Here is a 20,714-nt window from a genome sequence, read left to right as displayed (position 1 = left end):
CCCACTGTGCTATCTCTCCAGCTCCCTAGATTGGTTTATTTTTAAACCAAGATAGTTGCAGGCTCTGTTGTGAATTATGGGTGTGTGGGGGGGGGGGGGAGTGGAGAGGAGAGAGGAAGTCTGGATATGTGGGAGTGGGAGTGTATCAGTTGTGGATTCTGATAAGACTCAATCCACATTACTGGCTGAGAATTCTCTGGTGGTTAAGAGAGCTGAGGGTAAAAGGTGTTAAATATCTATAAGGTGAAAGGGTTGCTAACGAAATTAAGGAGAGCTTCAGTATGAAAAAGATATGTCAAGCTAAAGGGCAGGGGAATTACAAATTAAGATATTGATGGTCATAGAGGACAGAGCTTAGAGCTAGATTAACTGCAAGAGCAACCCACTGAGACCTCCTTCATAGAGTTCATCTATTCGTCCTTTAAACTTGGTTGAAGCCCATCTGTATTCCTCTCATAATACTTATAGTCTTGGTATTTTAGTTCATTGTTTATGGGTATACATTTCTGTCTTTATCATGACTAAAAGATCAGCTGGGAACTGTTTATTTAATGAAATTTTTATTCCAAAGTACACATCCCTAACTTTTCTCCCCATCTTAAAATAAGTCAGAATTTCTGGGAGTAAGGCATAACGTAACTACTTTTGGTTTGTTTTGTTTTGGGGACATACCTGACTGTGCATAGAGCTTATTCCTGGCTCTGTGCTCAGGGATCAGTCCTGGGCAGGAGGTGCATATTGGGTGCTGGGGATTGAACTCTGGTTGGCCATGTGAAAGACAAGTGCCATACCCCTGTAGTAGGAGCTCCAAGCTTCCTATTTTTTAAAAGCTTTCCAAGTGATTGTAAAGAAATGTGGTAGGAAATTATCTATGTCATAATGAGCACTTCATTGTATGACATAATTGCTGGTCAGCAAATGTGCATTGGAAATTTGAAAATTAAAAATGTGATAAGCTAAAATTAGTATAACCTAATAAATACTCCACCATCCCCAACACATGCACACACCTTGTTTGTTTGTTAGTTTTGCCACACCCAGCTCTGCTCAGTGCTTACTCCTGGCCTGGCTTTGTGCTTAGGGATTACATCTGACATGGTTCAGGGGACCATATGGAGGGATTCTGGGGATTGAACCAGGGGAAGCCACATGCAAGGCAAGCACCCAGCCCACTGTACTATCTATCTGGCCACAATATTGCCTTTTTCTTTGAACAATGGACAGCTACTAGGCAAATTATTAAATGCACTTTATCTATTGTGAGATACATTGCTTATTAGTTTAAAACGTTACTCTGAAGTGGTCCAACGTAAAGGATTAGTAAAAAATATAAGATTTTAAAAGGACTACTGGGCCAGAGAGGTAGTATATCAGGTTAGGTGCTTTCCTTGCATGTGGCCAACCTGGGTTCAGTCCCTGGTACAATCCCCTGAACCTCAGCACTGCTAGATGATCCCCAAACCAATAAATAAATAAATAAATAAAAATACAAATAAAACCCAGCTGCACATACTCAGTTGGAACCAGAACAATTATACAGCAAGTAGTGTGCTTGCTTGCCTTGCGTATGTCCAACTTGGGTTCTATCTCTGGCATACCATATGGTCCCTCTATCCACTCAGGAGTAATTTCTGAGCACCACCAGGTGTGGCCCCCAAACCAAAAAATAATTAACTTAAAAAATTAAAATGGGCTACAAAATGGTAAGGATCGTCTCTAAATCTTAGACACTGTGTGTGTGTGTGTGTGTGTGTGTGTGTGTGTGTGTGTGTGTGTGTGTGTGCGCGTGCACATAAGATGTAGTGAAGTTACCTGTTCTGCTGAGTATAATATACAAAAGAAATTATTGAATCAGGACAAAGGATTTTTGCCATCAATTTAAAGTGCTTCCTGTTTTCAAAGAATTATCTATAACTCTATAAATCTTTAATATTTAATTTGGTGACTATTCTAAGCATTCTGTTTACAAAACTAGGCCTTGTTCTTTGTTATGACAAAGATTATTGTAGTAACTCAATGACTCTTCAATAGTTGTCATTTGGCACTTGTATTCAGACAGATGGAAAGAAATCGACATAAAATATTCTGCAAAAATAAACTATGGTCTCAAACACAGCAGCAGTGTCACAGTTAAGTGAAAATTAAAATCACAGATACAGTTTAAGGAGTGCCCTGGCTAAAGACCTGACACACTCATAAGTACTTCAGTAAATGCTAGTTATAGACCTTCTGCTCTGTAGCTAATGTATGCTCATTATTTTTTAAAACCACATTATAACACAGTTAACACTCTAAAAATGCATTATATTTCCATAGATGAAAAGAAGTGAGGGATTGGTAACGAAAACTCATAATCAAGAAGAAATAAGTATTCTGCGTTGTTGGAAATGTAGAAAATCTATAGCAAGTTCTGGCTGTCTCATGAAATATCTCGGGAGTCAAACACTGACGGTGAGTACTGCTAAATTCAATCTAGTTTTCCAGAGTGAGAATGCAGTGGCTTTCCCTCACGAGTGCATGGGTGCGTACATTTGCTTCTATACCTGACTTAACGTTTACCTTACTTGACCTACTGAAAACATTTCAAAGTAGTGTTCAAAAGGAATTTCACTTTCCACAGTTTTCCTTTCCTTTCCTTTCCTTTCCTTTCCTTTCCTTTCCTTTCCTTTCCTTTCCTTTCCTTTCCTTCTCTCTTTCTTTTTTTTCCAGTATTCATTGTTGTCCTGGGAGAGAAAGTTCCTGCATAATTTATTTGGGGGAAGCATCTCATGCTGTGCCTAGGAGGCCTGGGGGCCACTCCCACTATACTTGATGAAGCAGGTGAGGATCGATTCTTGAATCAGGAGATGTAGGAGTGCTTCGACCTAATAGTGATGAGGTTCACCAGAGATCCCAAATAATTCTCAGGGGCCTCGGATGCTTCTAGCAGGGCTCAGGTGGCATTTGGTGCTGGGTATTGAACTCTGGTCTTCCTGTGTCCTTGATCCATACCTCTCTCCTGGCCCCTTATGTATTTACACGTTAATGAGAGTTGGGGCCAGAGTGGCAGTACAGTAGGTATGGCACTTGCCTTGCATGCGGCTGACCCAGGTTTGATGACTGGCCTCTCTAAAAATGACTGTAGAGCCAGGAGTAAGTCCTGAGTACTGCCACGTGTGACCAAAAAGTCAAAAAAATAGTTAATGAAATAAGAAAGCCTGAACAATTATTCAGAGCCTTTACTTGGTCTTTCTGATTACAAAAAAGGTTTCGAAATCATATAGATGGCCTCTGACTTCTAGGAGCAATATGAAAGAAACAGTGTAAAGAGGTACATCTAGATTATAATTCATGGATTTTCCAGGGTATTCTTTTTTTTCCTTTTTTTTTTCTTTTCTTTTTTGGGTCACACCCAGTAGTGCTCAGCACTTACTCCTGACTCTTTGCTCATTCCTGTGAGGCTTGGGGAACCATGTGGTGTGACAGGGACCAGACTCAGGTCGGCTGTGTGCAAGGCAAGTGCTCTGCTTGCTATGCTATTCCTCTGGTCCTCCAGAAAATTCTTCATACAACAGTGTTTATAATCATAAACCATTATTTCCTTTCCGTTGTTTGACAGACACACTCAGCTTTTAGGGCTGGAGCGATAGCACAGTGGTAGGGCGTTCGCCTTACAAGCGGCCAACATGGCCGACCCGAGTTCGATTCCTCCGCCCCTCTCGGAGAGCCCGGCAAGCTACCGAGAGTATTCGATATGCCAGACACAGTAACAACAAAGTCTCCAATGGAGACGTTACTGGGCCCGCTCGAGCAAATCGACGATCAACGGGAGGGCCTTTACCTTTACTCAGCTTTTGCGTGTTTATTTTTTGTCTTTTTTCGCTTTTGATCATAATTTCTTTCCATTCTTACAAAGTACCTAAATTTAATTGATAATAGTAGGTGACTTCTGTTGTATGATACTCCATGCAGATACATTTTGAGGACTATTTTAATTTGGATAGAAACTTTTCCTTTTTTTAAATTTTTATTAGTGAAACGCCATGAGGTACAGTTATAGACTTACAAATTTTTGTGCTTGGTTTTCTATTATACAGTGATCGAGTATGCATCCCTCCGCCAGTGCCCATTTTCCACCACCACTGATCCCAGTATCTCTCCCACTCCCCATCCCCCCCATCCCACCCTTCCTCTGTGGCAGGGCATTCCCTTTCATTCTCTCTCTCCTTTTGGGTGCTGTGGTCTGCAGAAGAGACATTGAGTGGGAATGTTCCGTCTATGGTCTACTTTCAGCATGCATCTGCCATCCTGGGAGGATCCTCCCAACAGCCTTTATTTGGTGTTCCCTTATCTGGATAGAAACTTTTCTTGCTTAAAGTACACTATTGGTCTTAATTTATGTAGTATAAAAAATTAAATCCTGAGTGCACTGGCCTGGCTCCAAAAACAAAAATAAATGCGTAAATGAATAGACTCTGAATGCCCCTTTACTAAGCAGTAAGCTACAACTGGGTTAGGCTGGAGACCCACAGTTTGTACTTTGAGCAGCCACGCTCTTTGTCGCCTTTGCTCCTCCCTCAGAATGTCACGCAATTCCACGTCTCAACAGAACGGCCAGTCTTATTTACCTGGAGAGCCCACTCTTAGTAAAAATATTTTTGATGAGCAAGGAGATTTCAGACACTGCTTTATTATATATTAGAGTGGATGGGAAGAAAGTGATATACAACTGAAAAAATTCTGCTCTTGTAAGAACTTAAAACTTTGGTTGAAAATAGACCAACAAGTAAATCCTGATTTGATGAGTCCTGTAACAGAGAAATGCAAATAAATTACCATCTGCCTAGACTTCTCATAGAATATTTTCTAGAGAAGAAAACACAGGGGGCGAAATATATATGCATTAAAAGATACTTAAAAATATATGGTTGGTTTTAATTTTTATTTGATTTTCAATTTTGGAGAATATTTGGATACTTGGAATATTTGGACATATGAAGCATAATGTGTAATTATTTTTTTCTATCACAAGTCTATGAAGTATTAATCTGTGATTAACATGGCAACTATAAATACAGTTGAATATTGATTTGATCATTATTTTGGAGACCTTCACCTTTTTCACTTATTCTGCTCTCTTTGTTATCTTCGTGAAATCTTTCCTTTCATGATTATATTTTTTTAAATAAATCACTTCTTTGTTGCCAGTTACACTTATTTTTATGTTTTCTTTCATAATATCAAGATATATTTTATACTTAATCTTACCACAAACTATGGAATGAATTTTGTTTCTCCACAAATTTATATATTGAAGTCCTAACCATTGATGTGACTATATCTGGAGATATGTCTTTAGGAAATAATTAACGTTAAATGGGATGATAAGGGCAAAACCCTAATTTTACAGAGCTTTATCCTTATGAGAGGGGAAAGGGGGGAATAGAGAGAAAGTACAGTGATTAAGGCGCTTGCCTTGCATGTAGCTGGCCTTGTTCAAATGATCTCCCAAGCACTTAAGGAGTGCCCCCTTTGCACAGCCAGGAGTAACACTGTGTAGCACTGCCCCCCCAGTTGTTCATCAATTTGCTTGAGTGGGCACCAGTAACGTCTCCATCGTGAGACTTGTTGTAACTGTTTTTGGCATATTGAGTATGCCACGGGGAGCTTGCCAGGCTCTACCGTGCAGGCCTTACCCTCTGTGCTCTTTCTCCAGCCCTGAAAAATACAAAGAAAGTTATCTCTGCTTGAATCATTTCAAGAAAATAGGAAAAGATTTCTCACCAGTATTTAATTTATTGACACTCTGCTCTCAGACTTCTAGCCTCCAGAATTAGAGGAATAAATAAACGCCTGCTCTTTAAGCTAACCCTCCATATTTTGTTAAGGCAGCCTGAACAGACTGAGACACAGGTCCTGTAATTTGTATGATAATTCAAAGAAGAGCAGAGCAGTGATATTTTAACAAATTAGCCAAGGAAATGTTATTGCTAACATTGGGAATGCCAGGTGTTAAAACATCTTTTGGAATAGTACATAATATTAAATTGTTTATGTCAATTTTATGCATTTAACCTTTCTGATTAGCTAAAATATCTTGAAGATCATTAAGTGAAAAGCAGTAATGCATAAAATTAGAAAATTAAAAATTAAATGATCTCGCACACTGAAGAACCCACCAACTAAACATTCTTTACCCTTAAAACCAATCACAGTGCTTTAGCTCCCCCTGCTGCTTGAACTTATTATTCCATTTACAAGTCATTTTATCAACATTTTTCTGACAGCATTAAGTGAAATTACTTTCTTCATCTTCCAGCATATAGTAAATCTGAGCATAAAAATTATGTGTATGAATGTTTCTTAAGAGTTTTAGTTTTCACTTTGTTTTGCTTTTGAGAGGGTAATCTGTTTTGTCACTACATTAATCACTTAATCACTTAACTTCCCGTTAGTCGTCGATTTGCTCGAGCGGGCGCCAGTAACATCTCCATTTGTCCCTGTCGCGTGCTAGTGTAGCCCAATGGCATCTGTTCGCTCCGGGAATATGAAGAGCCTCAAACCGATCGTTCATGATCTTGACGAAGAAGTCTGACCATCTGGTAGGTGGGCGGCCACGTGGTCTCTTGACATCCCGTGGAATCCAATCAGTAACAGCTCTAGTCCAACGGTCGTCTTTAAATCTCATTACGTGACCAGCCCATCTGATTTTCGACACCTTGGCAAATGAGACAGCGTCCCTGATCCTTGATCGTTGACGGATGTCAGAACTCCGGATTCGTTCTCTCATTTGAGTGAAACGTGATATTCCAAGCATGGCTCTTTCTATTCTTTGGGAGACCTGAATGGCGTTCCCAAAATTTCGAACGGGATCGGACCACCGTCTCCTTCGTGCAAAATTCTACTTCACAGAGCGGGGAGAAAGGGCTGCAAAGTTCAAAAAGAGAACTCCCAGAATGACCACCAACTGGGAACTCTTTGGTACTATTGCGGCAACATGGGAAGATGCCATTGTTGACAACATTGACGAGGAATACGATCGACTGGTTCAGCACCTCCATGAATGTGCGAGGAACGCCAAGAGAGAGATAGCCACAAAAAGTCGCCTATCTTCAAAAACTCTTGAGCTAATTCGCCAGCGTGATTTGGCGCATGCCTCAGGCAACCGCAAGCTAACGTCCGAGCTTGCAAAGCAGTGCAGAGATGCGATCAAGGAAGACCTCAAAGAGAGAAGAGCAGAAGTACTGGTAGATGCGGCAGAAGCCGGGAAAAGTACTCGTAATGCCCGCCTGTCCTTCGCCAACTACAAGACCAAGATGACTGCCCTCCGACGTCCTGATGGATCCATCACATCCTCCAGAATGGCAATGGAGAAGATTATCCATGACTTCTACTCAAATCTCTTCGATAGCCGTGTCCACTTGCCGACATACCAAATTCCACAGGATGGGTATGTCGTTCCCAACGTTCTCCCTTCCGAAATCCGACACGCCATTTCGTCGGTAAAGAAACAAACAGCACCCAGCCCAGACAAGGTCAGACCTGAACACCTGAAGAACCTGCCGTCAGTACTCATCAATACACCGGCTCGGCTCTTCACTCGCTACCTGTCTGAATGCAAGGTTCCGTCCCAATGGAAAACCAGCAGGACCGTACTACTATTTAAGAAGGGAGACATCCATGACATTGGCAACTATCGCCCAATCTGCCTATTGTCTGTCATCTACAAGTTGTTCACTCGAGTCATCCTGAATAGGATTGGCAGAACACTAGATGAAGGACAACCATGCGAGCAAGCCGGGTTCCACAAAGGATTCAGCACCATCGACCATATCCACACGATAACCAAGCTCATTGAGGTTTCTCGGGAGTTCAAGATGCCGCTCTGCTTAACGTTCATTGATTTAAAGAAGGCCTTTGATTCTGTTGAGACGGAAGCGGTCATTGAATCCCTAGCCAATCAGGGCATTCAAGCCCAATACATCAGGATCCTCCGTGAGCTGTATTGCGGATTCACTACCAGGATCTCACCATTCTACAAAGACGTGATCGTTGATGTCAAGAGAGGGGTGCGGCAGGTTGATACCATTTTACCGAAACTCTTCAGTGCCACCCTCGAGAACATCATGCGACGACTGGAATGGGAAGGAATGGGAGTGAAGATAGATGGTCGGCAACTACACCACCTCCGCTTTGCTGATGACATTGTTTTAATAACACCAAACATCAGCCAAGCGGCACAAATGCTGGCCGACTTTGACCGTGAGTGTGGAAAGGTAGGACTACAGCTGAATCTTCCGAAGACAATGTTTATGAGAAACAGCCTCGTTCCTGATGCCCCATTCGCTCTCAATGGAACGACCATCTCTGAATGCAACAGCTATGTGTACCTAGGTCGAGAGGTCAACATGACAAATGACCTGGCACCCGAGCTGCGCAGGAGGAAGAGAGCGGCTTGGAACGCCTTCAAGAACGTCGAAGAAATAGCTAAGAGGACGAAGAACCTCCGGCTCCGGGCACATCTCTTTGATTCCACTGTTCTTCCTGCATTAACATATGCCTCAGAGACCTGGGCCCTACGCAAACATGATGAGAACCCCATTCAGGTCACTACATTCAAGACTTTAAATTCCTTAAGTCAAATTGCTCCCAGTTTGATTATTCATTTTAAAATACATCTAAGGCTAGGGATGTGATGTAAATTGCAGAGAACATGCTTGATATGTGTGAGACCCTAGTTTGATGCCTGGTATCATAGGGCCAGGCACAGTGAGGAATTAGCCCTGAAAGTAAAAAAATTATACCAATGTATAATTATACCGATGTATTATGACAAATATATTTGTGTGATTTTACATAAAAATTAATTTACTATAAACTTGTAGTATGCATTCTGTTTTACCTGTAAAATTATTTAGGAGTAGATGAATATTCATTTTCTTCTAAGACTGTCCTAAAAGTACTGAATATTTGGTAAAAGGAAGTGATAGTAGGAACAGTGACTGAGTACATGAATTCTGAAACAAAACCGTCTGCATTAAAGCCCTCACTTTGCTTTTTCTGACATTTGGACAAGTAACTCATAAATCACTGAAAATTTCATTTTATTTTTCATTTTTGTGGAAAAGTAAAAATCCTGAAGTTGGCAGTGCAAATGTTTGTAACCGTGTAAATGTAAGAAGTACATTGAAAAACTTCGTCACCTACCTAGAACTTGTTTACCCTCTGAGTGTTCATGAAACATCTCTAGACATGGCCTGAGATACTACAGTGGTTAGGGCCTTCCACATGACTGACATGGGTTCAATCCTGGGCACACGTCTGAGTGATTCCTGAAAGCAGAGTTAAGAGTATCCTATGAGGCCCCAGAGGGGGAGCGAGTGAGAGCCCTCTTCGCCCCAAGGGACCCAGCCCCAACAGCCAAAAACCTCCAGAACTCAACCACCACTATGCTCTCGGCTGCTCTTCACACGCTCAAGCTGAGCCTCACCCAAGAGTGAACCTATTCCTGGACTGAGCAGCCGCATTTGTGGCTGTACAACACTTCATACCACACACCCTACCCATACCCAAGAGTACCGCACCACATTTGATGGCGTTCAAAGTCGAGGCAAGCAATCTTTGAGGGAAATATTTTTGTTTACATATATATGTATCACAACAAGATCACAACCATCCTGTTATTCGTCGATTGCCTCGAGCAGGCCCCAGTAACGTCTCCTTCATCCTAGCCCTGAGATTTTTTTAAAAAGGGCCATATTCAAGGCTCTTTCAGAGTTAGGAGAATGAGACCCATCATTGTTACTGGTTTTTGGCATATTGGGTACGCCATGGGGAGTTTGCCAGACTCTGCCGTGTGGGCAGGTTACATTCGGTAGCCTGCCAGTTTGTCCAAAGTAGAAATGAGATGACAAGGTGTCTGGGAGCTGGGTTTTATAGTCTCTGAGTCTTGGCCATTGATGGGATTACACGGCTCCAGGGGACCAGTGGGTGGGTGTGACCCCTGCCTTATATTCATATGTATATATACATATATATACACATATATATACATACATATATATATATATATATATATGGGCTGGAGCGATAGCACAGCGGTAGGGCGTTTGCCTTGCATGCAACCAACATGGCCGACCTGAGTTCGATTCCTCCGCCCCTCTCAGAGAGCCCGGCAAGCTACCGAGAGTATTTTGCCTGCACGGCAGAGCCTGGCAAGCTACCCATGATGTATTCGATATGCCAAACACAGTAACAACAGAGTCTCCAATGGAGACGTTACTGGGCTCATTCGAGCAAATCGATGAACAACGGGAGGACAGTGACGGTGACAGTTGTAACCAATCACCTGTTAGCTTAACCATCAGAAGAAAAAATCTGCAATCCTGGAAGCCAGAAATTTCATATACAGATCACTGGTAAAAAGATGTCATCCCAGATATATGCCTTCTTTAGAAGGTCTTTAGCCTGTATTTTCTGTTAACTTCTGATAACTTCCACGAGGCTTGTCTGGTAGTTAATACACTCACGTCCTGGTCTTGAAGGTCACATGACCTTCTCTATTTTCATCATCTTCTTCCTCCATTGTGTCAGAACAGGTGATATTCCATTGCCTCACCATAAAATACACCAGATCTCTCCATTGCCAGCCATAGAATCTATTCAATCAAGGTTTTCTAGACAAAGGAATATTTGCAGGGTTGGTGGTTTCTTTGAATGGCCATTATCTATTCTACACCATGATGTTTTTAGGATTTAAAATTACATTAACGGGACTGTATCTTGTGTGTGTGTGTGTGTGTGTGTGTGTGTGAGTGCTTTTATTTTTGTGTGTTGTAGCCACACCTGATGGTGCTCAGAGGTTCCTCTTGGCTCTGTGCTCAGGAGTCACTATGGCAGGGCTCAGGGGACATATGGAGTGCCAGGGAGCCAAACAGGCCTACCGTGTTGAAGACAAGCACCCTACCCTCTGTACTATGTGTACAACCACTATCTATATTTCTTTCAGCCAGTTTATGAGACCTCCAGGGCTCTGTGCGTTTAGAAAATGTGGAAACCTCTCCAATATGATAGATCCATACAACAGAATATCAGTCAGAGGAAGTAATGACATACTGTAGCAGAAATGAACTTTGAATGCCTCAGGGTTTAAAAATGGCTGCCAAAAAGGTCACATATGTTAAGATCCATGTATGTGAAATGTTTAGAGAAAGAAAATTCATAAAGACAAAAGAAGAGTGTTGCCAAGAACCAGAGGAGGGAGAGAATGGAGAGGTAAGTGGGTAGTGAAGAGGGTGTTTTTGGAAATGATGAAACTGTTATAGATAAAATATTGGTCACTGTCACTGTCACTGTCCTCCCGTAGTTCATTGATTTTTCTCGAGCCGGCCCAGTAACGTCTCCATTGTGACAGTTGTTACTGTGTTTCGCATATTGAATATGTCACGGGTAACGTGCCAGGATTTGTCCTGTGGGGAGATGTTCTCCGTAGCTTGCTGGGTTCTCCATGAGGGTGGGAGAAATCGAACTCAGGTCGGCCATGTTGGGTGCTTGTAAGGCAAACGCCCTACCTGCTTTGCTATTGATCCAGCCCATGGATAAAATAATGAAAATAGTTGCAAAACTAGCATGTATAGCAAATGCCACTGAAATTTGTCTTAAATGATGGATCCCATTAAAAAAATTACTTATGCAGGTGTGTATTTTAAAAGGGTACAAGTTCTCGCTCCTTTACTCATTGCCTAGAAGCACCTAGAAAACTGGCAATAACTGTTGGACTGTGTCAGATTTTTTCTTCTTTTAAAACTCTAAATTATGTAAATGCAGTACACCTTACCTTTTTCACATTAGCAATAGAAGGCCGTCAGACACTCCCCTTTGGGCCCCTAATCTCTGTGCTGGCCAAGGTGTTCTTACTCTTTTCCCCTTAGGAAATACATAAAACACTTCACTTCAAAGTCTCTCCAACCGCCCCCCCCCCAAAAAAAAAATAACGAGTCACCACTCTCAATGTTCTGCAGCTTGATTTTTGTTTCTTATTTCTTTGCATGCTTAACACTTGGTGGTTGTTTTGTGGTCACACCACGTGATGCTGAGAGAACCAGGCTGTCTGCCCAATATCCAGCAGGAGCTCCAGTACAAACTTCAGCTCTTTGAGCTCTCTCTCTTATATGTGACCTGTTCTTTTTAAACAATTTTATTTTCCTATTTTTGTTGTTCCTTTGATTAATGGAATACAGTTTTTCACAAAGAAACATTTTAATGTAACCCACCAACTTTCCCATCATGCCAATCTGGTGTCCCGGTTCCAGTCCTTCCCCGTTTCCTTCCCTTTCATTCATCACCCCATATCTCTCCTAGGACCAACTCTTCCCACCACCGCCTTCCAAGCCTCAAGAAGAGCCGGTCCCAACCACTCTGGGAGTGGGGACCTAGTGTGCATGTCCCAGTCCAGATTCTCCAACGGCCCAGCCTCCAACGCCATTGATACCATTGGTTTTTGTGTGAGCTTCCGTTAACATCGATGTTTGAAGCAGGCTGGAGGCACCAGGCACCGCGGAAAACCCCCGAGAGGCCCCCTGAAGGTAATATATTTTCAGTTCCCAAATCAGTAATGTCAGGATGCGGTGCTCTGAAAGACACATTGGCCACCTTGGGGAGTTTGCAAATTCAAAGCACTTAGTCATATATACTTCATTGTTGAATGGTGCTCTCCTAGTGCCCCGGTAATACTGGCTTTGAATATTGTTGGGAAGATGAAGTGAAATGGTGCATCTTAGGTTGCTGAACCACGGGTCTGAGTACATGGCGATTGATCTTTACATGTTCCAAGAGCTGATATTCGGGATTCTTGCTACAACTGTTCTCTTTGCTTGGTCACTATTTACAGTCACCCCTGAATAACTCTGAGGGCCGTTGACTGTTGTTCTGTAGGTTCTTTCCCCAGTATATGTGTTAGCATCCCACAGCCTGATCATTATGGATAGACCACCCACACCTTTTGGAGATATGTCTCAAATCTCTTTATTTAATAATGGTGGTCATGAAGCATAAAGACAGCCTCTGTGAAACTATTTTTAGTTTTCATGACCTTATCTTATTACACTAATCCTACTAATTCAGCGTATCCCGTTTTTTTATATTTAACCAAACCCCCTCACTGTGTCATTTCTCCCTTTCTTTCTTGGAGGAGACTGGCGATAGAGGCATAGTTGCCTGTGCTCCAGGCTTACTTCTGGCTCTGTACTCAAAGATAACTTCTAGTGAAACTCGTGGGACCACATAGGATTCCAGGGATGAACCTTGGGTCAGACTCCTGGAAATGACCTATCACGTAGTCTATTTCGCTGCCTGCCCCACCACTCCCCAAACTCTTCATAAAGCCCATAAAATTTCTCCTCTTAAGGGCTTTACAACCCTGAGCCAATTTTCTCTTTCTTACATTCTTCTCTGTTCCCCCTTTTATCTCCCCTCTAACTTCTGTTTCATTCTCATGAATCCTTCAACCCTCAACCGCTCCAAATAACCACTACAGTGGAAAGCCTCTCAACATTCAGAACTTTTATTTCTAATCTATTAACTTATATGCATCTATTTATTTTTTTAAAAATATATGAGAAAAATGAAATGTGTATGGTTTTCAAGTGTTTGTCTAAGGCAACCATCTGGTACCTAAAGTGGCACCAACCATTCCAGCTACTTATAGCCATAGAACCAAGAGATGTCCATATATTTTTCTCTCTGGACAAAAACACTGTGCTTGCCCCAAAGAGTTGCATTTGGGAGCATTCTCACGCTCCTGATGAGCCTTCCTCTTCATAACCTCACGCTCTGTTCTCTGCTCTTTTGTGATGGGCTTTGACATGACTGTATCGGGAACATTGGGCATTCTACATGGAATTGGTTGGAAACAGAAGTCTTGTTGTAGAAACTGACTCTGACATTTGGGTTGAGCCTGGTGCTCGGTCGCAGAGACAGGAAGAGGTCCCCGTTGGAGAGAAGTGCTAGCTGTTGTCTTGTAGGGAGCAGGTCTAGAAGTTGCAGGCTGAGAATTAGGCCAGCTAGTAGAGCTCAGCAGAGCTGGTTGAGATGGGTTGGTCGAAATGGGCTGAGTTGGTCTGGCAGGACGTGACAAAGATGCAGTCACGGGCCCGGATAAGTTTGTGGCAGTTGGCTGAGCTGAGTTGGTCGAGCCAGGCCTGGCAGGGTAAGCTGCAGCAGGACGATGTGAAGTCAAAGACTGTGGTTTCTGAGGAACACGTCAAGCTTGCGGCTTTTCCATGGTAAGAAAAGGCAAAGGTACCAATTTGACCTTCCCAAGAGGTGGCAGATTAGACTGAGATGGGGACGAGCGTTCTTCAGCACTGCTGCTTGGTTTCTGAGCTTTGACCTGAGTTTTCTCAAGACCTTTTCCATGCCGTGTAGCACCTGGCTGTGGTTTGACAGCAGAGGAGGGCTGGACGTCTTTGGGCTTCTTTGAACTACCCAGGATCCTGGAGGAAGAGGATCCAGGCTTTGGATCCCTCTTCTTCTCCAGTGCATCAAACACTTGCACAGACTCCAACTTGTGCATGCCCTGGCAGCTGCGTGGCTTTTTTAGGGCCTCTTGGCCAAGCTCAGGTTGACTTAACTTGCTTTTCATCCTGGCAGTTGTGGGCTTCTCTTCTGCCTTCGCCATGTTCCCTGTCTGCTTATTGTCATAAGCTCTCTTGGAGTTTTCTCTGGCCTTTTTGGTCTTCTCCTGCCCATGGCTCTTGGTCTTGCTGATCTTGCTGAACGCAGCTTTCTGAGGTTTGCTGTTGGGTTTGGCCATAGTCACAGGACACATATCACTGGCTGCAGCATTTCAAACAATCCCTGTTCCCCCTAGCAAGCGTTCTGGGTCTTTGGAATGGATTTTGGCCTTGGGTTCTCCCTCCAGAGCATCAGAGTCCTGGATTTTGTTTCTCTGTGTTGGGTGGGAGGTCCCCTTAGTGCCACCTGAGTATTCTTATCCCTGATTTAGAGTAATGGTATCATTCCCTGCGGATCTATGCATTGATATAGGTCTTCTAAGCAATCAAATAGCTGGGGAAGTTGTTTATCTTCCATCCATGCCGTGATGTCTGCAAAAACACCACCAGATTCAGCCCCACCTTCAAGTGTTCCTGTGTCCTGCAAACATTGACCATTCTTTTCCTGATGAGTTCTTTCAGTACCAGGCTGTTTGTCTTGGCTGAGAGGATCCATGCAGGTCAGGAGCTGGTGGATATCACGAATTTCTAAAGGCACAGTGGAGGATCTTGGTTTTCTATTGGGATATTGTCGGTATCCAGAAACTTTGAAAGCCCAATGTTCATCTCATCCCCATTCTTATCTGTTTGTTCCTGAATTGGATCTGGGGGCAGTGCCAGGTTACTTTGTGCCGAATCTATTATGGGTACATCCGGGAGCTCTGGTGGTGGCTTACTCTCACATATTTGAATCCTGCTATTACAAGACATGGGTAATTCTGAAGTTGTTGTCAGACAAAAAGTCTGATCGGAAGGTACCAATGCCAGGGAAGTCTTCATCCCCAGCGAATTCTTCCCTACAAAGGAACCACGGAAGAAATCAGTCCCCGTTAAATGAGATACTCCCTCCACACAACTCGTGGTGCCACAATTGTGCACCTTCCACCAATGGGCAAGGCATTGTTACTGGCTCTTCTAAGGATCATGGACAAGGCCCTGCTATATTTCTTACTTTTGGTCATGTGGTGCCGTTGTTTTCTTTGTATTTGTAAGAGTTTCTGTGTAAACCATACTTAAAAATGAGAGACTTGGAACAGAAGAATAGCGCAGTCGGTAAAGCACTTTCCCTGCACACACCTGACCTTAGTTTGATCCTCAGCATCACATATGAGCACCTAAGCACCTTCCTAAGTGAACCCTGAGCACACAGAAAGGTGCAAGCCCTGAGCACTGCGGTCTGTGACCCACATTCTGCCTCCCCCAAACTGAAGCTTTTATTTCAAGCCAGAGATTTGTAAACTAATAAATGCTATACAGAACTTAGCATAATATAATCAATTTCTTCACTTTCCTCAAAAAAAAATCCTAGAAGTTCATATCATGGTATAAAAGAAGGAATGAAGGACCACTTCATCATTAATTCTGTGCTCAAGTAGAGATTAAGGGTTTGATAACTTTGGACAGAATCTCTGAGTATATTGTGTATTCAGAATCTTGTACATTAACATAAGGGAAAGTTAATGTCGTATCATCACCTAAAGAGTTCTTAAATGTCTTCAGAAATAAAAAAAAACAATAATTTAACAAATGGAGCTTATTGTTACTGTGTTCATAGGGTGGACTGATGAACTATGAAAATGTGGCATCCCTTGTTATGCTATTGACGTTTTCTTCTAAGAAAACCTAGGTGGTCTTTATACTAGCATAGCTTCCAATTTGCATGAGAAACTCTGAAGTCCAGTGTGAAAATAAGGTGCTGTAAAATGAGTGAAGGGAGTCTAAACTTAAACTGAATTCATTTAACTTCGTGTTTCATACGTTTAAAAATCTCAGTGTATCGAACTGAAATGTCATCTGTCTATGGACAGTTTCTCACTTGCAGATTTGATCCCAAGTTTTGAATCCCAGAATTCCCTTCTCTCAGTTTCACTCACCTTGATAACACGGTTCCGTGGTGGGTGGAACAGACACAAAGTTGTAGACTCCAGAGGTCGAGACTGGTGGTCAGATCTTTGGGGGCTGAACCTCCTTTAGAAACATAACCATTTCTGGTGATGCATTGCTGTAACCTTGGAGGGCAGAGCCCCTACCTCCTTTGTTTTTCTTGGAGCCATTGGATTGCAGGCAGGGACCAAGTTCTCCACAAAGGAGAGGTCTGGGAGTGCCCTGATGATGTTAATACACTTGGCTTCCTTCCTGGTAGGGATGCGACAGGTTGCAACTCTGATTTGGAACCTGAGATGGTGTCCTTTCAACAAGACTGGAAGAAAGTGATGGGGACAGAAACACCATGGGGTTGGTATCTAAGGTTTTCTCATAGCGAGCTGCCATAAACATGGAAGAGACAGTGGTGTCTTGGTCAAGGATAGTCACAGTAAAGTCTCCCATATAAGACTTTCTTCAGTATTTTCTGCCATATCCCATACCAAAACAATTGGGTAGGAAGCAGACCAAGTGGAATGCTGGCTCTGGCCAGACACTCCAGGCAGCATTGTTGTGCAAGAATGTTGGTCAAGATCGGCACTACCCATGAGTGGTTGGAAAGAGATGCCAGAATCTGAGGGCAGGAGCCAAGCAGATCTCCCAGCTGGAGTAGATACGCTGGAATAGTTGCAGACACTTCCTGTTAGGGAAGCTGCATTGTTCACGACTGGAAGGTGAAGCTGCAGAGAATATGCAGTTCCCAATACAGATGGAGTTTGAATATTTTCTGTAAGGAACAAGCGGGTGATGAAAAAAATCTGTGAGACTGAAAATCTCCAATAACTTTTTTTTTCCTTTTGGGTCACACCCAGCGATGCACAGGGGTTACTCTTTATTCATGCACTCAGGTATTACTCCTGGCGGTGCTCAGGGAACCATATGGGATGCTGGGAATGGAACCTGGTTTGGCCGCATGCAAGTCAAACACCCTACCCGCTGTGCTATCACTCCAGCCCCCTCTGACAACGTTTGAGTGGAGCAAAATTCACTTAAACTTTCAAGTTTAGACGAGCTTCAAATACCAACTGTCAAGTAAGTTACCAAAAGTCCAAACAACTTTGGGTAGTTGAAAGGCTGGAACATTTTGCCACTTTGTGTATTGGCACCACGCTCCCAAAGTGAATACAGAACTATAGAAGACTCTGGTAATGTTGGTACATGGATTTGTTGCTTGAAGCTAGTTACTCCTTGTCCTAGCTCTACCTGTAGCTTGTTCTCCTGTTGAACTTTACGTTATTGCCTAGAACGGAAGCATTTTACAACTAAGGAAGTCCTATGAGAATGACTAAGATTTTATTGGAGAAAGATACCTGAGACCCAGAGATGGCCTAGAGACTTGTTCAAGCTTTCCCATTAATTTTATTGGGATCGGGGTGGGGTGGAGTTTGGAATAATACCTGGCAGTGATCTTGGGCTATTCCTGGCTCTGTACTTTGGAGTGACCCCTTTAGTGCTCAGGAGACTGAATGCAGTGACAGAGATCCAACTGGATTGGCTGTCTACAAGGCAAATGCCTTATCCCCTCCAAGACTATCTCGCTGTCCCTTATGTATTACCAGGTTACGGACCCTAAGCATGTGAACTTTCTTCCTAGGACTCTGCGTTGATCACTACAATGTCAGAAACTCGGAGGAAGGTACTTTCCATTCATATAGCCATGTGGGGTCGTTACAACTATTACCCTTATAATCTTCAGGTTTTGTCTTTTGCTTGTGCAGTTCCTATCCATTACCTATGGCTCACATATAACTCAATCTACTTGATAATTTGAAGGTTAACAACCATACCCTGGTTTTGATCACCCCTCAAAAATGAGTACTTTAGTTTTTCTCAAGATGTGCTTTTGGAAGGAAGAGTGTTGTTTAAATTCTCAGTCTCAAGTTGCTTTCCCGCAAAGGAGATAATTAAAACTCTAAGTCAGAACAATTTTCACACATTAATAGAATTTGTCTATTTCACGTGATTTACATAGGAGAAGTATAGAGATCAAGAGAGAAGTCATGAAAAATATGGATCACAGAACTGAAAAAGAAGTACGTTCATATTAATATAATCTGGGCTATGTGGCAAGAAGCATAGTACAGTAACTCATTCAGAGCAGCCCCAAGAGTAAACCCTGACCAACAGTGAATGTTGTCCCCAACACAACAAAGAAAACAATACAATAAGTTTATTAATAAATTGTGTCATATATATGATATGACACTACCTCCACTACCCAGCCGCCGCCACACTCCAGGACGCTTTCCAGACTTGTGCTTTCAATGCATCAGATGCATCCATCGAGGACCTGATGGTACAAGCGCAAAAGATCAAGTAAGACATCATTGGTCTGACCGAGACAAGAAGGCACGAATCTCACCATGCCGTTTTCGACACTGGAGAAGAATTGTTCCTCGGAACATGCCATAAAAGAGGTGTTGAAGGCGTCAGTGTCCTTGTCAACACAAACTTGGCCATGAGCATTGATTCATTCGAATGCCTAACAACCCGAATTGGACGTTTACATTTGAATAGATGTGGCTCACTGCCGGCAGTTTCTATCTTTGTTGTCTACACACCAACATCTCATTATGATGAACGAGAAATTGAGAAGTTCTACATGGAGCTGAAGAAGTTCTATAAAGAAGACCACACCTTCTACAAGATCATTGTGGGTGATTTTAATGCCAAGATAGGACCGAGAAGATCAGCTGAAGAACTTCACATCGAGACCCATGGCCTAGAATGGAACAAACAGGGTGAGAGACTCGCTGAGTTCATCATGTTGACCAAGACCATTCATGGTAACTCACAGTTCCAGAAGGCAGAATCTAAATGTAGGACATGGGAGTCTCCCGGTGAACAATTCCACAACGAAATAGACCACATCATATTCAATTGACGGTTTTGCCTGACCGATGTCGCTGTTGTCCCAAAATTTCGAACGGGATCGGACCACCGTCTCCTTCATGCAAAATTCTACTTCACCGAGCGGGGAGAAAGGGCTGCAAAGTTTAAAAAGAGAACTCCCAGAACGACCACCACCTGGGAGCTCTTTGGCACTATTACGGCAACATGGGAAGATGCCATTGTTGACAACATTGATGAGGAATACGATCGACTGGTTCAGCACCTCCATGATTGTGCTAGGAATGCCAAGAGAGAGATAGCCACAAAAAAACGCCTGTCTTCGAAAACTCTTGAGCTTACTCGCCAACATGGTTTGGTGCATGCCTCGGGCAACCGCAAGCTAACATCCGAGTTCGCAAAGCAGTGCAGAGATGCGATCAAGGAAAACCTCAAAGAGAGAAGAGCAGAAGTGCTGGTGGGTGCAGCAGAAGCCGGGAAAAGTATTCGTAACGCCCGCCTGTCCTTCGCCAACTATAAGACCAAGATGACTGCCCTCTGACGTCCTGATGGATCTATCACATCCTCCAGAACGGCAATGGAGAAGATTATCCATGACTTCTACTCAAATCTCTTCAATAGCCATGTCCACTTGCCGACATACCAAATTCCACAGGATGGATATGTTGTTCCCAATGTTCTCCCTTCTGAAATTCGACATGCCATTTTGTCGGTAAAGAAACAAACAGCACCCGGCCCAGACAAGGTCAGACCTGAACACCTGAAGAACCTGCCGTCAGTACTCATCAATACACTGGCTCGGCTCTTCACACGCTACCTGTCTGAATGCAAGGTTCCGTCCCAATGGAAAACCAGCAGGACCGTACTACTGTTCAAGAAGGCAGACATCCATGACATTGGCAACTATCGCCCTATCTGCCTATTGTCTGTCATCTACAAGTTATTCACTCGAGTCATCCTAAATAGGATTGGCAGAACACTAGATGAAGGACAACCATGCGAGCAAGTCGGGTTCCGCAAAGGATTCAGCACCATTGACCATATCCACACAATAACCAAGCTCATTGAGGTTTCTCAGGAGTTCAAGATGCCACTCTGTCTAACGTTCATTGATTTAAAGACGGCCTTTGATTCTGTTGAGATGGAAGTGGTCATTGAAGCCCTAGCCAATCAGGGCATTCAAGCCCAATA

General features: G+C 43.0%; 1 pseudogene; it reads right to left on the bottom strand.

The window, feature by feature from the left end:
- Nucleotides 1–13,674: 13,674 nt before the first annotated feature.
- LOC130021293 (uncharacterized protein C2orf78-like) lies at nt 13,675–17,401 on the bottom strand (annotated as a pseudogene).
- Nucleotides 17,402–20,714: the final 3,313 nt, after the last annotated feature.

This window comes from Sorex fumeus, unplaced genomic scaffold (assembly GCF_029834395.1).
Source record: "Sorex fumeus unplaced genomic scaffold, SorFum_2.1 ptg000015l, whole genome shotgun sequence".
Classification (NCBI taxonomy): Eukaryota; Metazoa; Chordata; class Mammalia; order Eulipotyphla; family Soricidae; genus Sorex; species Sorex fumeus.
This window is presented reverse-complemented; position numbering and strand designations above follow the sequence as displayed.